Below are 18,356 nucleotides of genomic sequence, written 5' to 3'. Positions count from 1 at the left end.
TGGAGCCCTGTCGTATTTCAAGGCAACAGTTAAGGGTCACATATGGGGTATCGCCGTACTCGGGAGAAATTGTGTTACAAATTTTTAAAAATGTTAAATTTTTGTGAAAACAAACATTTTAGGTAAAAAAAATTTTTTTTTTTTTTACATATGCAAAAGTCGTGAAACACCTGTGGGGTATAAAGGTTCACTTAACCCCTTGTTACGTTCCCCGAGGGGTCTAGTTTCCAAAATGGTATGCCATGTGGGGTTTTTTTGCTGTCCTGGCCCCATAGGGGCTTCCTAAATGCAGCATGCCCCCAGAGAAAATTTGCTTTCAAAAAGCCAAATGTGACTCCTTCTCTTCCGAGACCTGTAGTGCGCCAGCAGAGCACTTTTCACCCCCATATGGGGTGTTTTCTGAATCGGGAGAAATTGGGCTTCAAATTTTTAGGGGTAATTTCTGCTATTACCCTTCTTAAAAATGTAAAATTTTTGGGAAAACAAGCATTTTAGGTAACATTTTTTTTTTTTTTACATTTGCAAAAGCCGTGAAACATCTGTGGGGTATAAAGGCTCACTTTATCCCTTGTTACATTACATAGTTACATAGTTAGTATGGTTGAAAAAAGACATACGTCCATCAAGTCCAACCAGGGGATTGAAGGGAAGGATGTAAGGGGATAAGGGAAAGGGATGTAGTTTTATAATTCTGCATAAGCATTAATGTTATTTTGTTCCAGGAATGTATCTAACCCTGCTTTAAAGCTGTTAATTGTTCCTGCTGTGACCAGTTCCTGAGGTAGACCGTTCCATAAATTCACAGTCCTCACGGTAAAGAAGGCGTGCCGCCCCTTTAGACTAAACCTTTTCTTCTCCAGACGGAGGGAGTGCCCCCTCGTCCTTTGGGGGGGTTTAACCTGGAACAGTTTTTCTCCATATTTTTTGTATGGGCCATTTATATACTTATATACGTTTATCATATCCCCCCTTAAACGTCTCTTCTCAAGACTAAACAATTGTAACTCCTTTAATCGCTCCTCATAGCTAAGATGTTCCATGCCCCATATTAGTTTAGTCGCGCGTCTCTGCACCCTTTCCAACTCCGCAGTGTCCCTTTTATGAACAGGCGACCAAAACTGAACAGCATATTCCAGGTGAGGCCGTACCAATGCTTTATAAAGGGGGAGTATTATGTCCCTGCCCCTCGAGTCCATGCCTCTTTTTATACATGACAATATCCTGCCGGCTTTGGAAGCAGCAGCCTGACATTGCATGCTATTTTGTAGTCTGTGATCTACAAGTACACCCAGATCCTTCTCTACCAGTGACTCTGCCAGTTTAATCCCCCCTAAGACATACGATGCATGCATGTTATTAGTACCCAGATGCATAACTTTACATTTATCCACATTGAACCTCATTTGCCAAGTGGATGCCCAGACACTTAGTCTATCCAAGTCATCTTGTAACTTATGCACATCCTCTATAGACTGTACTGTGCTACAAAGCTTGGTGTCATCTGCAAAGATAGAAACAGAGCTGTTAATACCATCCTCTATATCATTGATAAATAAATTAAACAGCAGCGGGCCCAGTACTGAACCTTGGGGTACACCACTAATAACCGGGGACCAATCAGAGTACGAATCATTGACCACCACTCTCTGGGTACGATCCATGAGCCAGTGTTCAATCCAGTTACAAACTAAAGTTTCCAAGCCCAAGGACCTTAACTTACCTGTCAGATGTCTGTGAGGGACAGTATCAAATGCTTTGGCAAAATCCAGAAACACTATATCCACAGCCATTCCTCTGTCAAGGCTTCTACTCACCTCTTCATAAAAGCAAATTAGATTGGTTTGACAACTTCTATCCTTAGTAAACCCATGCTGGCTATCACTTATAATACTATTATCCCCTATGTATTCCTGTATGTAATCCCTTATAAGTCCTTCAAACAATTTACCCACAATGCACGTTAGACTTACCGGTCTATAATTGCCTGGCGAAGACCTAGAGCCCTTCTTGAAGATTGGTACCACATTAGCCTTGCGCCAGTCCCTTGGCACAATACCAGACACCAGAGAATCTCTAAATATCATGAACAAGGGTACAGATATTACTGAACTTACCTCTCTAAGAACTCTTGGGTGTAGTCCATCCGGCCCTGGAGATTTGCTTACATTTACTTTACTTAACTTACCTTGTACCATCTCTACATTAAGCCAGTTCAATACATTATATGATGTGTTACCAGCACTGACCTGACCAATGTCAGCTCCTTCTTCCATAGTATATACAGAACTAAAGAACCCATTCAGTAGCTCCGCCTTCTCTTGATCGCCCGTGACAACCTCCCATTATCATTATTAAGGGGTCCTACATGCTCTGTCCTTGGTTTTTTTGTATTTATATATCTAAAAAAATATTTAGGATTAGTTTTGCTTTCTTCGGCCACCTGTCTCTCATTTTGAATTTTTGCTGTTTTTATTACATTTTTACAGATTTTATTAAGCTCCTTGTACTGTTTAAATGTTATAGCTGACCCATCAGATTTGTATTTTTTGAAGGCTATTTTTTTGTTGTTTATTGCTCTTTTAACCTCATTTGTCAGCCATGTAGGATTTAGTTTTAATCGTTTATATTTGTTCCCCTTTGGTATATATTTAGCTGTATAGTTATTTAGAGTTGATTTAAAGATGTCCCATTTACCTTCTGTATCAGTATTTGAGAACACCTCCCCCCAGTCTATGTCCTGTAGTGCAGCCCTCAGCCCAGGGAAATTTGCCTTTTTAAAGTTATATGTTTTTGCTTTCCCCGTCTGTCTTTGTTTTCTACATTTTAAGTCAAAAGTAACTATATTGTGGTCGCTATTACCAAGGTTTTCCCGCACAGTTACATTACCAACCAGCTCTGCTTTGTTGGAAATGATCAGATCCAACAAGGCATCACTTCTTGTTGGGTCCTCCACAAACTGGCCCATAAAATTATCCTGCAATAAATTTAGGAATTTTCTCCCCTTTGTAGTTTTAGCCAACCCCCGGCCCCAATCTATATCTGGATAGTTAAAATCTCCCATTATTACCACTGTACCTGCCCGGGCGGCCCTCTCTATTTGTTTATACAGCCGACCTTCTATCTCTTCAGTGATATTAGGGGGTCTGTAAATTACACCAAATATTATTTTTTCAGTATTTCCCTCCTTTTGTAATTCTACCCACAGTGATTCCACCTCCTCAGAATCATCACACACTATGGCATCGTTCACATTGACTTTCATACCACTTCTTACATACAGACAGACTCCACCACCTTTTCTGTTCATTCTATCCTTGCGAAACAATGTAAACCCCTGCAGATTAACAGCCCAGTCATGCGAGGAGTCCAGCCATGTCTCAGTGACCCCAACTATATCAATATGTTCCTCCAGTATCAAGGCCTCAAGCTCCCCCATTTTATTTGCTAGGCTTCTGGCATTTGTGAACATACACTTTACATTTCCATTAAGTTTTACACATATAGTCTCACTAATGGGATTTTCAGAGTTATTGGGGTTAATGTCATTTTTTGAGTTATAAGGGCTAATTGTACTATTTAAGTTATTGGGGCTAATGGGATTTTTTGAGTTATTGGGTCTAACGTTATTATTTAAGTTATTGGGGCTAATGGGATTTTTTGCGTTATTGCGTCTAACGTTGTTATTTAAGTTATTGGGGCTAATGGTATTTTTTGAGTTAATGGGGCTTATTGTAGTTATTGAGTTATTGGGGCTAATGGAATTTTTTGAATTATTGGGATTACAATTTTTCGGGCTACATTTATTTTTACAGCTGGTTTGTAACGCATGAATCTCCTTATCCACTGTTCTTAACCTCCCCCCACAGGACTCCTCTCCACCCGCCATTATGTCCTGACCCCTCTCTAACCTATCCATCCCACTGTCTGCTTTCTTTGCTTTATTATCCTCCCCCCACTCACCTAGTTTAAATACTCAGCCACCCCTTCCAGGATTCTCTCCCCCAGCACAGCAGACCCCCTTCCCCGAGGGGTCTAGTTTTTTTGCCATAAGGGCTTCCTAAATGCAACATGCCCCCCAAAAACCATTTCAGAAAAACGTACTCTCCAAAATCCCCTTGTCGCTCCTTCGCTTCTGAGCCCTCTACTGCGCCCGCCGAACACTTTACATAGACATATGAGGTATGTGCTTACTCGAGATAAATTGGGCTACAAATATAAGTAAAAATTTTCTCCTTTTACCCCTTGTAAAATCCAAAAATTGGGTCTACAAGAACATGTGAGTGTAAAAAATTAAGATTGTGAATTTTCTCCTTCACTTTGCTGCTATTCGTGTGAAACACCTAAAGGGTTAAAACGCTGACTGAATGTCATTTTGAATACTTTGGGGGGTGTAGTTTTTATAATGGGGTCATTTATGGGGTATTTCTAATATGAAGACCCTTCAAATCCACTTCAAACCTGAACTGGTCCCTGAAAAATAGCGAGTTTGAAAATTTTGTGAAAAATCGGAAAATTGCTGCTGACCGTTGAAGCCCTCTGGTGTCTTCCAAAAGTAAAAACTCATCAATTTTATGATGCAAACATAAAGTAGACATATTGTATATGTGAACCAAAAAAAATGTATTCGTAATATCCATTTTCCTTACAAGCAGAAAGCTTCAAAGTTTGAAAAATGCAACATTTTCAAATTTTTCATCAAATTTACGGATTTTTCACCAAGAAAGGATGCAAGTATCGACAAAAATACTATGTTAAAGTAGAATATGTCACGAAAAAACAATCTCGGAATCAGAATGATAACTAAAAGCATCCCAGAGTTATTAATGTTTAAAGTGACAGGGGTCAGATGTGCAAAAAACGCTCCGGTCCTTAAGGCCAAAATGGGCTTGGTCCTGAAGGGGTTAATTAAATTTTTTTTTTTTTTTTTTTTTTTTGGAAGCATCAAATTTTAAAGAATTTCATTGTCTGATCCTAAACATGAGAAAACTATATTTTTATTGTTTATTCCCAGACCATGGCCAAAATTCATGAATGTTTTCCACATGTGCATTTCTGAAAGAATCTTTTAAACTTTTAGCGTAAATATTTCAAATATTTTATGGTTTTTAAGGGAAAAAAAAGTAGAGCATAACCAAGTAGTACATTAAATAGTAAAGAGCCTAATTTTTCATAAAAAATTCTAAAATAAAAATTTTAGTAGAGGGATTCATAAAAAATAAAAAAAAAAACAGCAATCCTGTAATCATCTTTTTTCTTCTTTTTTTCAGTATTCATTGTATGGTATTTACTTAATTCTGCTGGTTAAAATAAAATAAAAAATTCATGTTTTAAATGATTTGTTGTTGCGTATGGTGAAGTATATTATTTTCCAAGGCTGAATTCACATCACAGTCCATTGCTACAGTAGCTGTATATGTCAGCAACACACATATAGTCACTAGTTGACTACTTTGGTATTAGTTTTTTTGTGTTTTTTTGTTTTTTTACTTGCACCTTTACTGCATTGTATCTGTACTGCAGAATGTGCAATGCCAGTATTCCTATATATGTACAGTGCATTTAACCTAGGGGGTAATATTCTGGTTCAAAGTACTTTGAACGTGTAGCATCTATGCTTATTTTTCTTCCAATATAGGTGATCCCATGCTTGAGTGTTGGCTGTTATCAATACATGAGTTAAATGTTTACATTAAGCAGGCTTTAGGTTTGGGTGTTTTTGGTCCAATGCTAACCATGACCCTCTGGAGGAATATATTCAGGAGGAATAAGATGAAAAGCTGGAACCCCAAAATGAAGAACTCTTTGTCATATCCACCATATGAAGAACATGTCACATGTGTTTGCTTAACCACATATAAGGTAGTACTATACCCTGGAACGGTATGAAATTAGGTACCATCCAGTAAGGACTTTATATGCTGCTGATTCTATAGTTGCCATAAGAACCCCAGTCCACTGATTCACAGTGGACATTGAGGCCTATTACCCAATTTCCATACAAAAGAATGTCTAATAATAGAAGGGCACAAATGTGTTCAAACTGAGTGAAATTTTTACAGGTATCATTAGGTCCGCCACTGGGGACCCCCGCAGTCTCGGCTGCAGCCTCCTAGACATCCGATGCACGGAGTGAACTTTGCTCCATGCCGGATGACTGGCGATGCAGGGTGGAGGCTCATGATGTCACGGTTACACCCCGCTCATGATGTCACGGCCATGCCCCCTCAATGCAAGTCTATGGGAGGGGGCGTGACATCCATCACGCCCCCTCGCACAGACTTGCATTGAGGGGTGTGCCCGTGACATCACAAGCGGGGCACGGCCATGATGTCCCGAGCCTCCGGCGCTGCACCCGAGGCTATAAACGAGCGCTGGGTGCAACAGGAAGATTGCAGGGGGTCCCTAGTGGCGGGACCCCAGCAATATGACATGTCTAGGGGTGGAGTACCCCTTTAAAGAGGATACCTAAAGAGTAGTTACGTTGAAGAAATCTTAACTTCGATATAAGAATATCACATTTATCAAAGGAGTATGGACTAGAAATAGATAATAGATTACAGATTTGGAACACACCAGGTTCCATCTACCACTTGAAACTAGAAAAATGTTAGATCTCTGAAGAGAAGGGTATTATTTCTAAATCTGGGAATGAACTACATTGTTTGTATATTACGCCAAACAAAAAAAGGGAGTTTTGGCCGAATGTAAAACATGTGAAAGCTATTACACTGCGAGCACTGTGTTTACTGTGGGGAAGTGATATTGTGGACAATACATTCCCCAAAAAATATTTAAAGCATGAAACAGCTTACTTCTGAGAATGGGTGTATCACTGGACTGTCTTACTGGCTAATCTACCACAATTCCCATATGTGTCAGTCCTACGTAAGTCTGTGTCCGTTATCAACAAAATAATTTCTTCCTAGTTGACAATATAACTTTTACAAAATCAAAAAAACAAAAGGTACAGCCACCCAACTTGTAAATAATAATAATAATAATAGTTCTATGACATATATTAGTAGGCTGCAGTGTTCATTCACGAGGATATGCTTGATCGAATTGAAATGGCTCAGCATAAGTGTAATGCCGAGCACTCCGGGTCCCTGTCCCCTCCGGAGAGCTCGCGGCGTCCTTCTGCCTGCAGCGCCCCGGGCAGTCCCGCTGTCCGGGAGCGCTGCTCTGGTGTCCCCGTCGGGTCGCATCCCGAACCTCTCACCTGCCCCGTCCTCCTTCGGCTCCGTCCCGGTGCGCGCGGCCCCGCTCTCTAGGGCGCGCGCATGCGCCGGCTCTATGAAATTTTAAGGGCCAGTGCACCACTAATTGGTGCCTGGCCCAATCACTGTAATTACCTCCAAACACTACATAAACCCACTTCCCCTTCCTGTCCTCGCCGGATCTTGTTGCCCTAGTGCCCTGAGAAAGCGTTTTGTGTGTATCCCTAGCCTGTGTATCCAGAGCCTTGCTATTGCCCCTGACTACGAACCTTGCTGCCTGCCTTGACCTTCTGCTACGTCTGACCTCGCTTTGCCTTGTCCTTGTGTACCGCGCCTGACTCAGCTGTCAGTGAGGTTGAGTTGCTATCGGGTGGAACGACCTGGGGGTTACCTGCCGCTGCAAGTCCATCCCGCTTTGCGGCGGGCTCTGGTGAAAACCAGTAACCTCTTAGATTCCGTTCCCCTGGTACGGCCCACGCCATCGCCTCACTGACACAGAGGATCCACTCACGTGTCCTCCCCGAATACCAGTCCGGACCCTGACAATAAGAATTTGTCTACTAAATTCTTTGTTTACTGTTTCTGATAAACATAGCATTATGAATGTTGCTGTGTGTGATAACAAAGGCTATTTGTGTTGGGCACAAATCAAATTTGTTCCAAATTACCTCACAATTCGGCAAATCGGCAATTCTGTGAATTCAGAATATTTGAGATTTGTTTGAGATGAATTTCTTAAAATGATGGCTGCTAGTACTAGCCCTATACAGATACCCATCCCCATTGTTCTATATTGTACTGCCACTGATGCTTGCGCTACTACAAGCCTACTCCAGAGCTGCACTCACTATTCTGCTGGAGGAGAATATACTATGTATATACATTATATTACTTATCCTGTACTAATTCTGGGTTAAATCATAATAATTGATTGTACTGTATCTGTTACAATCAATTATTATCTCCTATGTGTACCATGTGGTGCAGCCCGAACCATGTAGACCATATAGTGGGATGGGCACACTGGTGCGAGGCAGGGAAAGCTAGGAGCTGCTGCTGTAGATGTCTCTCAAACCTGCTTCAGGGCAGACACGTTATTGCTGGTGCACACTGACAGCCGGCAATCCTCCGACCATGACAGCGGCTCCAGCGCTGTGACCATGAGGCGGAACCTCGGATGCGGCTCTTGCTCTGCATCTGGCAGTTGCTGGGCTTCTGATACCTTCTCCCATTACTGTCTATACAGGGAGACGCCATCACAGCACGCCAAGAATATAGAAAGATGTGCAGCTGAATTAGGGGAAGATACAGAGTGCTTCAGACCCCTCTGTAGGGAGCCCCCCGCCCTGACCTCTCACACACAGCCTGCCTCCCACAGTCCTCCCTGAATCGCTGTCTCCTGAATTCCCTGCTCCCCGGTGGTACCTGTAATGAAATGCCCCTCTTGTCCCCTCCATATTTGGACCATACCTTTTTGGGGCTCTGCACTCACATTGTAATGCTCAGTTAAATGCTGCCAATCCCCCCCCCCCCCCCCCCCCCCCGAGATTAGTGGGGGTTTCTTTGCCCCTGGCTTCTGCTACTACTACTACCAATACTACTATTACTACTAGCCCTACACAGCCGCACATCTCCTGCATTGTCCATCATGTTTCATACTGTACTATTACTACTTTCCTTATACAGTGGTACATCTCCTACCTTATCCCTCATTTTCATACTGTACTATTACTACTTTCCTTATACAGCCGCACATCTCCTAACTAATCCATCATTTTCATACTGTACTATTACTACTATCCCTATACAACCGCACATCTCCTACCTTGTCCATCATGTTCATACTGTACTGCTGCTACTGCTGCTGCTACTACTACTACTATCTCTACACAGCCGCACATCTCCTGCCTTGTTTAACATATTTAAGGGGTTATCCAGAAATAGAAAAAAAAAAGGCAAATTTCTTTCAAAAACCGCTCCCATTCTGTCTCCAAGTTGGGTGTGGTTCTGCAGCTAAGTTACATTGAAGTTAATGGAGCCAAGTTGTAATACCAAACACAACCTGGGGACAGACGTGGAGCTGTTTTTGAAAGAAATTAGCTCTGTTTTCCGATCCCTGGATAACCCCTTTAACAACTATAAAATGGAAATTGGAACCATACTGTACTGCTGCTGCTACTACTATTAGCCCTACACAGCCACACATCTCCAGCCTTATTCATTATTTTCCATACTGTACTACTACTACTACTACTATCCCTACACAGCCGCACATCTCCAGCCTTGACCATCATGTTACATACTGTACTACTACTACTATCCTTATACAGCCGTATATCTCCTACCTTGTCCATCATGTTCCATACTGTACTGCTGCTGCTACTACTACTACTACTAGTCCTACACAGTCACACATCTCCAGCCTTGACCATCATGTTCCATACTGTGCTACTATTAATACTATCCCTACACAGCCGCACATCTTCTACCTTGTTCATTATATTCAATACTGTACTACTACACTATCCCTACACAGCCGCACATCTTCTACCTTGTTCATTATATTCAATACTGTACTACTACACTATCCCTACACAGCCGCACATCTCCAGCCTTGTCCATCACGTTCCATACTGTACTACTACTATCCCTACACAGCCGCACATCTCCAGCCTTGTCCATCACGTTTCATATTGTACTACTTCTATCCCTACACAGCCGCACATCTCCAGCCTTGTCCATCACGTTCCATACTGTACTACTACTACTACTACTATCCCTACACAGCCGCACATCTTCTACCTTGTTCATTATTTTCAATACTGTACTACTACACTATCCCTACACAGCCGCACATCTCCAGCCTTGTCCATCACGTTCCATACTGTACTACTACTACTACTACTATCCCTACACAGACACACATCTTCTACCTTGTCCATCACGTTCCATACTGTACTAATACTATCCCTACACAGACACACATCTTCTACCTTGTCCATCACGTTCCATACTGTACTACTACTATCCCTACACAGCCGCACATCTCCAGCCTTGTCCATAATGTTCCATACTGTACTACTACTATCCCTACACAGCCGCACATCTCCAGCCTTGTTCATCACATTCCATACTGTACTACTACTATCCCTACACAGCCGCACATCTCCAGCCTTGTCCATCACGTTCCATACTGTACTACTACTATCCCTACACAGCCGCACATCTCCAGCCTTGTCCATCACGTTTCATACTGTACTACTACTATCCCTACACAGCCGCACATCTCCAGCCTTGTCCATCACGTTCCATACTGTACTACTACTACTACTATCCCTACACAGCCGCACATCTTCTACCTTGTTCATTATTTTCAATACTGTACTACTACACTATCCCTACACAGCCGCACATCTCCAGCCTTGTCCATCACGTTTCATACTGTACTACTACTATCCTTACACAGCCGCACATCTCCAGCCTTGTCCATCACGTTTCATACTGTACTACTACTATCCTTACACAGCCGCACATCTCCAGCCTTGTCCATAATGTTCCATACTGTACTACTACAATCCCTACACAGCCGCACATCTCCAGCCTTGTCCATCACGTTTCATACTGTACTACTACTATCCTTACACAGCCGCACATCTCCAGCCTTGTCCATAATGTTCCATACTGTACTACTACTATCCCTACACAGCCGCACATCACATCTCCAGCCTTGTCCATCACATTCCATACTGTACTACTACTACTACTATCCCTACACAGCCGCACATCTCCAGCCTTGTCCATCACATTCCATACTGTACTACTACTACCATCCCTACACAGCCGCACATCTCCAGCCTTGTCCATCACATTCCATACTGTACTACTACTACTACTATCCCTACACAGCCGCACATCTCCAGCCTTGTCCATCACATTCCATACTGTACTACTACTACCATCCCTACACAGCCGCACATCTCCAGCCTTGTCCATCACATTCCATACTGTACTACTACTACTACTATCCCTACACAGCCGCACATCTCCAGCCTTGTCCATCACGTTCTATACTGTACTACTACTATCCCTACACAGCCGCACATCTCCAGCCTTGTCCATCACATTCCATACTGTACTACTACTATCCCTACACAGCCGCACATCTCCAGCCTTGTCCATCACGTTCCATACTGTACTACTACTATCCCTACACAGCCGCACATCTCCAGCCTTGTCCATCACGTTCCATACTGTACTACTACTATCCCTACACAGCCGCACATCTCCAGCCTTGTCCATCATGTTCCATATTGTACTACTACTACTACTACTATCCCTACACAGCTGCACATCTCCAGCCTTGTCCATCACGTTCCATACTGTACTACTACTATCCCTACACAGCCGCACATCTCCAGCCTTGTCCATCACGTTCCATACTGTACTACGACTACTACTATCCCTACACAGCCGCACATCTCCAGCCTTGTCCATCACATTCCATACTGTACTACTACTATCCCTACACAGCCGCACATCTCCAGCCTTGTCCATCACGTTCTATACTGTACTACGACTACTACTATCCCTACACAGCCGCACATCTCCAGCCTTGTCCATCACGTTCCATACTGTACTACGACTACTACTATCCCTACACAGCCGCACATCTCCAGCCTTGTCCATCACATTCCATACTGTACTACTACTATCCCTACACAGCCGCACATCTCCAGCCTTGTCCATCACGTTCCATACTGTACTACTACTATCCCTACACAGCCGCACATCTCCAGCCTTGTCCATCACGTTCCATACTGTACTACTACTATCCCTACACAGCCGCACATCTCCAGCCTTGTCCATCATGTTCCATATTGTACTACTACTACTACTATCCCTACACAGCTGCACATCTCCAGCCTTGTCCATCACGTTCCATACTGTACTACTACTACTATCCCTACACAGCCGCACATCTCCAGCCTTGTCCATCACATTCCATACTGTACTACTACTACTACTACTACTATCCCTACACAGCCGCACATCTCCAGCCTTGTCCATCACGTTCCATACTGTACTATTACTATCCCTACACAGCCGCACATCTCCAGCCTTGTCCATCTCTTTCCATACTCTACTACTACTACTATCCCTACACAGACATACATCTTCAGCCTTGTCCATCACGTTCCATACTGTACTACTACTACTACTATCCCTACACAGCCGCACATCTCCAGCCTTGTCCATCACGTTGCATACTGTACTACTACTATCCCTACACAGCCGCACATCTCCAGCCTTGTCTATCACGTTGCATACTGTACTACTACTATCCCTACACAGCCGCACATCTCCAGCCTTGTCCATCACGTTGCATACTGTACTACTACTATCCCTACACAGCCGCACATCTCCAGCCTTGTCCATCACGTTACATACTGTACTACTACTATCCCTACACAGACACACATCTTCTACCTTGTCCATCACGTTCCATACTGTACTACTACTATCCCTACACAGACACACATCTCCAGCCTTGTCCATCACATTCCATACTGTACTACTTCTATCCCTACACAGCCGCACATCTCCAGCCTTGTCCATCACGTTCCATACTGTACTACTACTACTACTACTATCCCTACACAGACACACATCTTCTACCTTGTCCATCACGTTCCATACTGTACTACTACTATCCCTACACAGACACACATCTTCTACCTTGTCCATCACGTTCCATACTGTACTACTACTACTACTACTATCCCTACACAGACACATATCTTCTACCTTGTCCATCACGTTCCATACTGTACTACTACTATCCCTACACAGACACACATCTTCTACCTTGTCCATCATGTTCCACGCTGTACAGTTGCAGGGAACCCTACTCTACTTAAAATAAATATGAAAAACTGAAACCTATAAGTCCTCAAAGTGGCATACGATGTCATTTAGACCCATTGAATGCATTTAGATCAAACAGAATCTAATGGGTAATTCTAAAAACCCCGATCTCTTTCAAACAAGCAAAGTATACAGAATTTATAATGCCTTTAGGCCTCCTTTACAGATTTTTGCAACTTTTGTTTCTGGCTTGTAATTCACAATATTTTATGCATAATATCTTATTTATACATATTTAACATGCATTTTCTTTGGCAATTTTTTTTTTATTTAACAGAGACGTCTGTGGGAATATGGAAAGAAAAAACACAGGAAAAAACAGCACCATAATGTGCAAATTTCTCCCCAAAATAGGGCTAATTAAACCAATAATTGGATTCTTGCTCTCACCAAGGTGACATATCCAATATTTTCTTCTACCTCCTGCCACACACATTTGAATTAACCATATGGATCAATGGACATTCTTTTTTTATATTTTTTTTTATTTAAATGTGAATAGACCTTACAGTACAGGTTATCCACCTTTAATATTCTGTTCAGGACTTCTTTACTATATAGAGGAATAATATACATTTTCTTATACAGCGTTAAAGGGGTTGTGCGCTGCCCTGACTTTCGGAGCTCCGCTCACAGCGTCCGGAAGTTCATTACTCCGAATGCTGTGTGCGGCTTCTGTGTTCGCGGCTGCCGGGCGTGACGTCACGCCCGGCCACTCGTGACGTCTCGCCCGCCCCCAGCGTTCGGAGTAATGAACTTCCGGACGCTGTGAGCGGAGCTCCAAAAGTCAGGGCAACGCACAACCCCTTTAAAGGGGTTATCCAGGAAAAAACTTTTTTTCATATATACACTGGCTCCAGAAAGTTAAACAGATTTGTATATCACTTCTATTAAACAATCTTAATCCTTTCAGTACTTATGAGCTTCTGAAGTTGAGTTGTTCTTTTCTGTCTAAGTGCTCTCTGATAACATGTGTCTCGGGAACCACCCAATTTAGAAGAAAATCCCCATAGCAGACCTCTTCTACTCTGTGCAGTTCCCGAGACAAGCAGAGATGTCAGCAGAGAGCACTGTTGCCAGACAGAAAACAACAACTCAACTTCAGCAGCTGATAATTATTGAAAGGATTAAGATTTTTTTAATAGAAGTAATTTACAAATCTGTTTAACTTTCTGGAGCCAGTTGATATGAAAAAAAGTTTTTTCCTGGAATAATCCTTTAATGTTAGAACTCCTTTTAGTAGTAGGAAATCTCCTATAGGAGAGCAGGGCAGTCATGGGCTTTACAAGTTCTCACGGGCTTCCCTCTCCAGCTGTCAGCACATAGTCAGATTTGTGTCTTCTATCTGGCAGGTCAATGGTGAGGAAAGTAAATTTTCCTTCAGCCCTGCATCTTAAAGGAGCAAGCTTACTTCTAGATTAAAGGGTACCTCTCATCAAATAAACTTTTGATATATTTTAGATTAATGAATGTTGAATAACTTTCCAATAGCATGTTAATGAAAAATATGCTTCTTTCTATTGTATTTTTCCCGATCAGTCCTGTCAGCAAGCATTTCTGACTCATGCTGGAGTCCTAAACACTCAGAGCTGCTAGCCTGCTTTATTCACAGCCAAACAGGCTGTGAACAAAGCAGGCTGGCAGCTCTGAGTGTTCTCCTTTGTGAACAAAGCAGACTGGCAGCTCGTAGTGTTTAGGACTCCAGCATGAGTCTGAAATGCTTGCTGCCAGGACTGGTAGGGAGACCCCTAGTGGTCATTTCTTCAAAGTGGAAAATTAAATAGAAAGAAGCATATTTTTAATAACATGCAATTGTGAAGTTATTCTGCATACATTAATCTATAATATATCAAAAGTTTTTTTGATGAGAGGTACCCTTTAACAAAACAATAGACAGTATTGTACAACAGCAGCAATAATAACTTTATTAGGAAATTGTTGTTTAACCAATCCTGTAATACACATGTCTAGGTTTGACAACGTCTTAGGTCTAACATAAGTTACCATGATATCTACTATGTTTCTATCTTATCTTAACAGGCTAAAGGTGACTATTCACATGAAATAACTTTTGACCGACAGCTGTTTCACCCAACACCATCATAAACATGTACTTCTTTGCTGAGCATGCACGTTTATTTTATTAGAAAGGTGGAAAAAGGCTGCTGCCCGACACCTCTGACAGTGGTTTATCTGCCATCGGAATAAAAGATAGAGCATGTTAAAAATATGCCTGAACCTTCTTGACACAACCTCTGTCACTGGGAAACAGCTGAAAGACCCCAACACATATTCTATTGTCGGCTGATTATATGGAAATAAGCTGTTTCGGTTGAGATTTTGTCCAATGTATTTTGGCACTTGAAGAAACAGGTGATAAAATACACAAGCCAAAGACCTTACTGTGCTTGACAAACCCTAGGTGGGATAATAAAACTAGACCAATAAAAATATATTACCGTATATACTCGAGTATAAGCCGAGTTTTTCAGCACGATTTGAAAACGCCCCCTCGGCTTATACTCGAGTGAACTCTCCGCCTGTCAATCCCTTCTCAGTGGTCTTCAACCTGCGGACCTCCAGATGTTGCAAAACTACAACTCCGAGCATGCCCGGACAGCCATCGGCTGGGTGTTGTAGTTTTGAAAGTTACGGCAGCAGTGGGAAATACACTGCGTATTCCTTGCTCACTATACACACAGGGCTTTCCGGCGGCAGCCCTATGTGTGTAGTGAGTTTTAGAGGCGGGGCCATGTGCCGGCGTATCTGTGACGCGCGGCTCCGCCTCCAAAACTCACTACACGCATAGGGCTGCCGCCGGAAAGCCCTGTGTGTATAGTGAGCAAGGAATACGCAGCGTATTTCCCGCTGCTGCCGTAACTTTTGCGCAGCGTCAAATACGCTGCGTATATGCCCTGTGGGAACGCACCATTAATCTGATTTTGTGGAATCACAGTGCGCTGAACGTATGGCATTTTAAAGGTGTATTTGCTATTTTCCTCAGCGAAAAACTGCAGTGTACAAAAACACATGTAACAAATGACATACAGTAGTAGAAAAGCAATGTTAACACATAAACAGAAAAGGCAGCACAACCTTCCTTATATTTTAGAGCAAGCGGTGCAAGTCCATCCTTGTTCACAGAACCATTAGAACTTATAGAAAGAAAAAGAAAGGACTTGGTGCTCTTATTCTCCAAGTTACATAAATTTCAACCCATATGGGGTCTTTCTCAAGGGAAACGTTGCGCGCGATAAAAAAAAATGTCCCCTCCAAACACATTGGCACAATTCTCCTTGATCACAAGCTTCCTATCTGTGTGTGATCTTGGCCTGTAGTAAGAACAAATTCAAGGTTTCTTATCCCTTGAACTGTGTAGAAATGTTCAATGCACATGGTCGCATTATGTAACCATGCACAAGCAATATATTTATAGTGTAAAGGATAGAATGGTATCCCGTCCTGTACGGGAAAGCCTCCATATAAATACATGGAGCCTGTGTGCATGTGCCCTAGAGAAAACAAGTCATAATAGTTGATCCAAGTGAGGACTGGAACTATCGGGTTCTGTTGACATTTGTATATGATACATGTATATGAATGGCTCTATAGCCATAGTATATAAATACAATACTACAAAAGGAAAATGATAAGGAGGTTTGTATATACAGTGGTCCCTCAAGTTACAATATTAATTGGTTCCAGGATGACCATTGTATGTTGAGACCATAACTCTATGGAAACCTGGTAATTGGTTCTGAAGCCCCAAAATGTCATCCAAAAAATAGGAAAAAGTGAGGATTAAAGAGAAATAAGTAAATAACTAATATAGATAAAGCAATTCCTTACATATAAAAGTAAGAAAGATCTGCTGGGAACTGTAAATCACTGTCTATGTCAGTGTTTCCCAAGCAGGGTGCCTCCAGCTGTTGTAAAACTACAACTCCCAGCATGCCCGGACAGCCGTTGGCTGTCCGGGCATGCTGGGAGTTGTAGTTTTGCAACAGCTGGAGGCACCCTGTTTGGGAAACAATGGTTTATGTAGAGGACAGGAGCTTCTTCAGGGTCCTATACAGTACACACAGTGGGGGAGATTTATCAAAACCTGTGCAGAGTCAAAGTTGCCCAGTTGCCCATAGCAACCAATCAGCTTGCTTCTTTCATTTTTCACAGGCCTCGTTAGGAATGTAAGAAGCAAGCTGATTGGTTGTTATGGGCAACTGGGCAACTTTGACTCTGCACAGGGTTTGATAAATCTCCCCCAGTGTCCCAAATGGGGCCACCCTTACTTGGTGTCCAAAAGAGCAGCTAACCCTGGCACAGGTAAAGAGTAGTACAGAACTTGTAGTTCCTCCCTGTACTGTAGGGGGCGCTACCAGACAGCCAGTCAGTGCAGGCACTTCAGTAATAGAGGTGTTTTACCAGTAAAATGCCCATTCTGATTGGTCAGTTCCGCCAGTTGTGACACGTTTCAGAGATCTGGACTGTCTGTAGCATTGTATGTTGAGTCTGGTTTCAAGTTATGATGGTCCAGAAAAAAACATTGTATGTTGAGGCCATTGTAAGTTGAGGGATCACTGTACTTTGTGAGGCAGCTAGCAGATAGATACAGACAGCGTGTTATCGTGCCCGTCACCATGGAACGAAGAAGGAAAGACTGTAGGAAGAGGGAAGCTGCCCTGTCTACAAGTCTAAGGCAAGACGTTAGAGATAGGGGGTCTGAGGAGAAGAGGACTTTAGTGTACATTACCTGCCCAGGACTTGAGGAGCAACAGGAGCAGCTGAGACTGGGAGGCAGATCATGAAAAAGCCTTATTCATCCATTTCGGTTTTGTTCCTCAGCCTTCGTCTGCGATTCGTTCCTTCAGCTGGAAGTTTCTTTCAGTGCCTGCTCATGGTTTTCATTATAACTATGCACACCCGCGTCATGGCTTTTTAATGTCTTTAGTTTCCTCTCTCTAAAAACAGTTCTTTTTTTCTGGCTACCAATCCCAGCACTTCCTGTTGGTCTTTTTTTTTTTTGTTAAATACAGGATGCAACACATGACACAGTTCCCTTTCAGAGTCCAGCCACCGATGTGAAAGCTCAAACGAAATGGATTAATGAGAAGTGACTAAGAGGTCCTGGAGCTGCCATCTATCCACACGGTGAAATGATCTCCATTGTATGTGGCATGGCTGTGCCTCCAGCTCTCCCACATCAAATGTTACATT

At 42.6% G+C, this 18,356-nt stretch overlaps 1 protein-coding gene across 1 annotated transcript in view; it reads right to left on the bottom strand.

Annotated features, from left to right (window-relative positions):
- ACVRL1 (activin A receptor like type 1) overlaps positions 1-18,131 on the bottom strand; it is a 101,926-nt gene extending 83,795 nt beyond the window's left edge. Inside the window, 1 exon segment of the mRNA XM_056562113.1 lies at positions 17,893-18,131. The gene's annotated coding sequence lies outside the window, so the exon portion shown is untranslated.
- Positions 18,132-18,356: the final 225 nt, after the last annotated feature.

The sequence above is a fragment of the Hyla sarda genome, chromosome 2, assembly GCF_029499605.1.
Source record: "Hyla sarda isolate aHylSar1 chromosome 2, aHylSar1.hap1, whole genome shotgun sequence".
NCBI lineage: Eukaryota > Metazoa > Chordata > Amphibia > Anura > Hylidae > Hyla > Hyla sarda.
The sequence above is the reverse complement of the archived record's forward strand: the minus strand, read 5'-3'. Positions and strand labels throughout refer to the sequence as shown.